This window comes from Chenopodium quinoa, unplaced genomic scaffold (genome assembly GCF_001683475.1).
Source record: "Chenopodium quinoa cultivar QQ74 unplaced genomic scaffold, ASM168347v1, whole genome shotgun sequence".
Taxonomy (NCBI): Eukaryota; Viridiplantae; Streptophyta; class Magnoliopsida; order Caryophyllales; family Amaranthaceae; genus Chenopodium; species Chenopodium quinoa.
In genome coordinates, this window is record NW_018742914.1 from 7,780,641 (window position 1) to 7,788,672 (window position 8,032).

Genomic DNA, 8,032 nt, shown 5'->3' on the forward strand with positions numbered 1-8,032 from the left:
ACGTTAATAAGCTCAAACCTAAACAAGTGTGACTCATCTTATTTATATTAATATGTTGTCTTATCTTTTTATGTTTTATGTACTTGTTGGAATTGTTTAAATAAATATATTATTGATATTCAATTATTTTAATTTACAGTTATTGATAATTAAGATATCATTGGTAAAAAAAAAAAATATTACATTAACATATGTATCACATCATTATGAAACAGGAACACTTAAAACAACATTACTCTGTCTTAGTTAAGGAATAAGAGTAATATTATGTACTAAGAGAAATTAACGTCTGTTTCTCACTCCATATACGAGTATAATTTTTTAGTCCAGATAGGATAATTCTGATTGCCATCCAATTACAAATACAGTTAGAAATTCAATCAAATGCAAGTCAATTTTATTTATTTAAGATTGCATGCATGTATCTTGAGTTGGCAATTTAATATTTACGCCCAAAATTTTAATAGGTATTCCGTAATTTTCAACGTTTTTGTTACTAATCTCTCAATTCTCTCTTATTGACTATTCTTGTATGGTTCACTGCTTGTCACCAATCGTTTGAAGAAAAGCTAGACCATTGTCCTTGACGCTGGTCCTTAAGGGAAGGAATCGAGAGTATGAGACAAGAATCGAGAGCATGAAACTAACATAAAACTGAAAGACAAGAATCACTAGACCAGTGTAAAATTATCGCGATTCTTATCCCTCCGTAGCTATGGTAAAAACAGAACCGGATTCCCTTAGGTCGCCGGACGGAATCAGATCAAAGACAGGGACACATAACAGTATGTGAGCTCAGCATCCTGGTACTTAATTCACTACTTTCAAGTATACAAGAGGTATCCTAACCATGTAGATTGCGGTCAACACAACCGACGTGAGTGGGGGGTTTTTTAAATTTAGATATTGGATTATGGGACACTTAGCCACTTAGGGCTTGTTGTGATTTACACTGAACTGAACTGAACTGAACTGATTAGAATTAAACTGAACTTATTAGACTGAATTGAACTAAACTGAACTATTTGACTATTGATTAGTGATTTTTAACAATGGATTAATGATATTTGATTATTATTATTATTATTATTATATATTTAATATATATACATATACGTATTAAAAATAAAATTTTGATTTTTTAACACCTAAAAAAAAAAACACGAAAATGATTTTTAACACTACAAATAAAAATACTTTTATTCTAACACCAAAAAAAGTTTAAAAATTTGATTTTACCACCACTTAACAATAGCCGTTAGAAATTCAGTTAAGTGGGGTCAATGGTGTCACGTGTCGCCATATTATTAGTTTAGAAAAAAATTAAAAAAAAATAACCATAAAACTAACCAATCCACCCCAGCCCCACCAAAGGCACCGCGGTGCCACCACAGCGTCAACCTTACCTTCTCGTTCCCAGTCTAAACTCACCAAAAAAAACCCCTCCTTCTCTTTCCCCCTCCCCAAAACCGACAATTACACCTCCAACGACCACAATCTAACGCCTTTCATTTTTCAAACCAACCAAAAATCGGCCCTAAATCGGTCACTAACGGTCAAAATCGACCGGTTTATGATCGAAATCAACCATTCCGGCCCTAAATCAGTCGATTCCGGCCATTTTTGGTGACCGATTGATGGGTTACGAACAACGGTGGCCGTTTTTTGTGGCAGTTGGGGAGAGATGTCAGTTTAGGGAGGAGGAAAGGGAGATGTGAATTTCCCGGTGACTGGGCTGCAAACGAGGTTGTTATGTTGAGGTATATGATGGTGGCGCGCTGTCGGAGGTGGGGCTGACGGAGGGGGTCAGGTGGCTGGGGTAGTTTTAGGGTTTTTGTTTTTTTTATTTATTTTTTAGTATTTTGGACCAATTATATGCTGACACGTAGACATTGTCAGCCTAACAGATTCTATCCATGAATCAGTTATGTGGTTGTAAAAGCCACTTTTTGAAAATTTTGGTGTATATTATATATATATATATATATATATATATATATATATATATATATATATATATATATATATATATATATATATATATATATATATATATTAAAAAAAAATTTAAAAAAACCAAAAAAGTTTTTAAAAAATTAATAAAAAAAATGAAACAAAAATAAAAAAAATAAAAAGCAACGATCATGGAATGTGATGGATGTGGCATGTGTGTTCACATAACAATATAACATGTTGTTTACTCACATTAACGTAGGCTACGAAGGCAGTGCAAATGATACCACCGTTTGGAGGCGAAGTTTAGGAGATGCAAGAATGGGATTCCCTCATCTACCGTCTAGTACAAACTAAATGACATTGTCATGAATAAAATGGGAAAATCCATTAGTTTGATAAACTAACATTATGATTATTGTATAGGAAAATACTATGTGGTCGATTCAGCGTATCATAATACACTCGGGTACTTGAGTCCACATGTAGAACATCATTTGAGGTATTATTTGCTTGATTTCAAGAGAACAAGTCGTCCACAAGGAATGTTTGAGCATTGAGATTTCAATTACCTACACTCTTCTTGTCGAAATGTACGTAATAGAGCGGATTTTTTGCGGTTCTCGATATGAAAAATAGGTGGAAGGTTCTACGTCGTAATTGTTGTTTGTTGTACTCTACACAATTTTATTCGTTTACATGAACTAGGGATTTCATTCACGCACCAAGTTGAAGTCATGGAGCCAACAGAAGATCATACTATGTGCGATCTTAACAGAAAAGCAACTATGGATAGTGTACGAGGAAATTCAAACCAGAACAAGTGCACCAGAAAGAAAAAAAAAATAATAATAAATAATGTAACAAATACGAAGTACATTGATCTGGAATTTGTAATAGGGTTTCAAACATTCAATGATTCATTCATTCAGCACTTCATGTTCTTTTGAAAATATACAAAAATGGTAACTTTTTGCAATGATAAACTATGCATTAGAAGCAAAGCGAACAATATATATACACCTATATTATATTGTATTGGCTTCATTTTTCAAAAAAAAAAAAAAACAAAAATTGTATTAGCTTCATATTATATAAATAGTTTAATGATGCCATAATCTGTATACTTCTGCAACAATCAAACTCTTGATAATTAGATATCCCTCTTTTTTTAGCATTCATTTTTTTCTCACATTTAAGCTTCTATCAATGCATGGCAGGAAGTCATGGACGGTTGGCTGGACGGTGAGTGGTGGTTTGATGTTGAACAGTGACGGTGGATTGACAGTTGGTGGGTGAGAAGAAGTGGTGGGTGGGAAGGAGTGGTGGCAGGACGGTGGTTGGGTGGTAACGGAAATAGTAACGGTGTCTGTCAAGTGGTAGTGATTTTTAAAAAAAAACTCTGATTTAGGTGGTAACAATTTAAAATAAAAAATTAAAGCGCGTTGTAGTAAATGTGAAACAGGGTCCTTTTGCTGGTAGCAAATGTGAAATTTTCCTTTAATATATTGTAAAAAAAAAAAAGGACAGTTTTCAAATGGCTATAATAAAATTGTGGCCATTGTAACTTAGTAAATCACAACCCTCTAATTAAAAAAACGGAAATTTCACCTAATGCCCTTGAGTTATTTTTTTATTCACCAAATACGCATCAAAACTTTCAAATTCACCATATACTCCTGAATTTAATAAAAATGTCACCACATGCCCAAATGACTAACGGACGTTAACTCCGTTAGTCATTAGGGTTAAGTATACCACGTGGCATTAATTTATTGGTTGTCTTTCAATTAATAAGATTTAAATATATTTATTTAGTAATTTTTTTGTAAAAAAGGAAATTTAGCAAAAAAACCACCTTTTAAATCTTGTCTTTTGCATTTAACCACCTTTTAAAAAAATGTTGCAAAAAACCACCAATTTTAAAAATTTTGTTGCAACTTACCACCAATTTAATGTAAAACAATTGATAAATTTGGCTAAAAAAGTGGTAATTTGTAACAAAATTTTTAAAATTGGTGGTTTTTTGCAACATTTTTTTTAAAAGGTGGTTAAATGCAAAAAATAAGGTTTAAAAGGTGGTTTTTTTGCAAAATTTCCTTAAAAAAGCCAACCCCACCCCTCCACAACCCAACCCCAACAACCAGCCTACTGCCACCGCCACCACCCAAGTCTCAGCAGCTTATCCCCACCGCGCTAACGACCCAGCCCTGAACCACCGCGTCGGTGGCCATCCCAGCCAGCCCGCGTCAGTGACGCAACCCATCCACCCTTCCCTCGATTTGTAAATCTCCTTTTCTCCCTCGAAAATCCCTCCCTTCCCCAGTCCACGTCGGCATCCGAATCCCCTCCCCCCTTCGGCGATATCGCCCCTCCCTGTTTCGGCGAACCCAAATCCCCCTCCCCCTGCTATCTCCAACCCATGAACCCCCAAACCGAATCCCAAAATCAAAAACCCCAAAAATTGAAACCTAGGGTCTTCATTTTGGGGTTTTAATGTTCGAGGTGGTGGTTTTTGACTTAGGTGGGCAGCAACGGTGTGGGGGAGGGGATTAGGCTACCGACAAAGGGGTTTGGGTATGATTTCCAGATTTTCGGCTCAGGTTGTTAGGCGGGGAGGGGTTTTGCGATTCAAAGCAATGAGGGAAAACGGTGCAGTGGTTTAGGGAATGAGCGAGCACCAGCGCGGGGTTGGCGGAAGGGGCGGCGCTAGTGTAGTGGGGAGGCTGGCGGGTGGCGGTTGTAGGGAGGTGGTCGATTTAGCTTAGGGTGAAGGATAGGGGACAAGAGTTGTTTCCGGAAAGATGTTGGCAGATAGGGGTGGTTTTAGGGGAGGAGAAAGGGTGTCATGGGTTAGGGATTTGGGGAGGGGGTGTCGAGGGTGGGGGTTGGCCGCCTCGCTGGCAGATAGGGACCACCAACATCGGTTCCAGATTGGGTTGGGGGACCATCGGTGCCGGCGGCCTCTGGCAAGGGCCGAGGTTGGTTTAGTAGGGGAGGGGGTGGCTGGGGGGGGTTTAATTTCTTTTTTTTGTTTTTTTATATTAATTAAAAGAGAACCAATTGCAGCATTCCACGTGGCATAGTTAACCTTAATGACTAACGGAATTAACCGCCAATAGTCATTAAGGGCATATGGTGACATTTTTGTGAAACTCAATCAAGTGTATACAGTGTATTTAAAAAGTTTCATGGGTATATGGTGAATAAAAAAATAACTCAGGGACATTTGGTGAAATTTCTGTTAATAAAATTCATCATATCCATCCATTTAGTTGACTTTAAAATATGGTTACGAGTATTAAAAAAATAATAATAAAAAAAATTAATTTTTTTAATACCACAAATTTTGGTCGAGATGAAATTTCTAATTTATCTTACTTGATGTTTTCAATTTTTCCATCTTCGATATCATAGGTTTCTTGAAAATTATAGACAAATTTTACATTTTTTTTTTATCATCTTCTTCTTTTTTCCCTCTCTTTTTCTGGCTTTCTTTAATGGATCTGAGGATGATTTATTTTTTTGATAAATTTGATGCAAAATTATGGGCCTTGTGAAGCTGTAAAATATAAGGAAAATTTGTCAGGAATATTATGACCTTTACCCAGTCTTCCATAAATATTATGACCTTTTGTTTATCCCGGAATAAAATGACCTTTGACAAGGATCTTCTCTAAATAGGACATTTTACCTTTAACCAGTTGTGACTTGCTCTTTAGGTGGGTGGTCAACCCTTGACTTCTATTTCCCTCCAAATGAAGTCTACGTGGCATTAATTACCCAAACACCCATTAATTTCACTCTCTCTTTGCCTCTCCCAGTCTCTCTCATCCCTCTTTGAATTTTCCTATTAAGGCAATTCATGTAAACACGTTTTAACCACAAAATTGCTCAGAGTCATTAAATTGCGCATGCAATTGGAGTGTTCCGGAGATTATTGGAGCGATTGTTGGTGAGCAAAAGCAAAGTTGGTATTTAAAGAAGTTCGAGCCGAAATTATGGTACTGAGGTAAGTCTTTGTTACTTTAATTTGGGATTTGTTGGTGGGATTGTAGTGGGATTATGCTTAAGGACCAATTGAAGTGCGATATTGCTTAAAGATTGATTTTTTTTTTTGTTAAATTTGTGTAGTTAGATGAAGTACTTGTTGTTATTGTTGTTTTTGTTTGTAATTTTAGCCTAAAATTTGAGTAATTTAGGGCTGATAGCTATGTTTTATGTTGATTTTAATAATTTGAATCATATTGATATAGTTGGTTGATGTGTGTTTTTGTTGGAAGTGAAAAGTGAAGTGTGTATTTGTATATGCTTAGGTAATTATGTCTGCGGTTTTTTGTACGGTTAGTATAAAAGTTTGGCATGGTGGTTCCTTCAAGCATGTTAACAATGGGGAAATGGTAGGGGTGGGAGGGTGATCTTAGGAGGCCAAGGTGCAAGAGGTGTAACCCAAGCAGCTGCTAGAAAAGGTGTGTTTCTTAGCCAACCTACTGCATCAGGTCAAGGAACACAGAGAACAAAAGGGAGAGGAACTGGACGAGGCAATGGCAGAGGCAGGACTAAGGTATAAATCCTACTTATTTTAACCATGCATCTTGCTATTAATGAGTGTGGCCCTAACAATGTTGTTTTGTTCTTCACAGGTCCCAATAGGAGTTGGAGTGTTGTTTAGTTCAGATGGGACACCACTTTCACAGGTATAATTATGTGATTGCTTCACATATTTTCATTCTTTGCATATCAAACAGGTTTTAACTTTTTTTGTGTTTTGCAGGGGGCTAACACTAGAGGAGGGGATAGAAGAAAGGGAAGAGGTCGTGGAAGAGGATCACAGTCCACCCAATAACTGCAATCTGACCTTCACTTGTGCCTTTTGTTTATGAACTTTGTGAACAAAATCTAAGACCTTTATTTAGTTTAATGCCTTGCCAGCATTTTGTCTGTAATGAAGTACTAACCACTATGCTTATTTTGCATGAACAATTATCATTTTGTTTCACAAAGTACTGGTGGATGTACTAAACTGAAGTTGTTTTGCAATGCAATGTACACTTTATGCTGTTATGTTATGCTCGCAAAATTAATACTTAATTAGTAGAAACTGAAACCATTTTATTCAACTTAAGTGGTGATACAAAGTCAAACCTTTAACACAATACAACTTCCTAACATAGCTAATTTTTTGGTATTACAATAACAAAGTACATTATTGAACAGGAGAGAGAGAATTAGCAGAAGATTGCCTTCTTAAAGCCATTTTTTTTTTTATATTTTTATGAACAGGGGAGAGAGAAACAAAGGGGCTAAATGAATAAGAATGGGAATCTTTTTACATGGCGAAAATTCCCAAAGGTCATTTACACGTTAGCCATTAACCTGCAAAACCCGGTTACCATGTAAAATGTCCTATTTAGAGAAGATCCTTGTCAAAGGTCATTTTATTCCGGGATAAACAAAAGGTCATAATATTTATGAAAGACCGGGTAAAGGTCATAATATTCCTGACAAATTTTCCAAAATATAATGCGGTAATTAGGTTTATATTGTTGATAAACTATAATCAAATGTTGATTTTTAATTGAGCTGGGAGAATCATTTGAACTAAAAAATTTCAAGAATATGCATCAATGGCAAATTTCATAATTTTCGCTTCAGTTTTTTTTACTTGTAATCAAGATACTTTTTAAAAAAAAAAAAAATTAAAGTCAATTAATAAATGGACAAAATTGAACATTAAAAATATATAAAGGATCAAGATTAAAATTAATTACAATAGCTACAATTTCATTGTAGCCATTGAATAGTCTTCCAAAAAAACATGGTTAAAATTGATTCATGGACAACGTAAAAGTTGAAAATTTTGTTAGAAAAAACCATATATTACAACTATTTTGTTGAAAAAAACCTAATAAATTTTTTTTGGAAAGGAGAAACCAGATTGTAAAATATTTTTGTTGAAGACAACATGAGATCTCTAATCACTCTATTAACCACTAATTTTCCCTTAATTCTTCTAATTAATCATAACTTTCAACAACTATTTAATAATTAAGTTGATTTATAAATAAAAACAAAAAAC

At 35.1% G+C, this 8,032-nt stretch overlaps 1 long non-coding RNA gene across 1 annotated transcript; it reads left to right on the top strand.

The window, feature by feature from the left end:
• The first annotated feature begins 5,680 nt into the window (after nt 1–5,680).
• Nucleotides 5,681–7,033, top strand: LOC110727792. Its single transcript, XR_002512569.1, has 3 exons — nt 5,681–6,517; nt 6,597–6,650; nt 6,728–7,033. It is a non-coding gene; the product is annotated as an uncharacterized LOC110727792 (long non-coding RNA).
• Nucleotides 7,034–8,032: the final 999 nt, after the last annotated feature.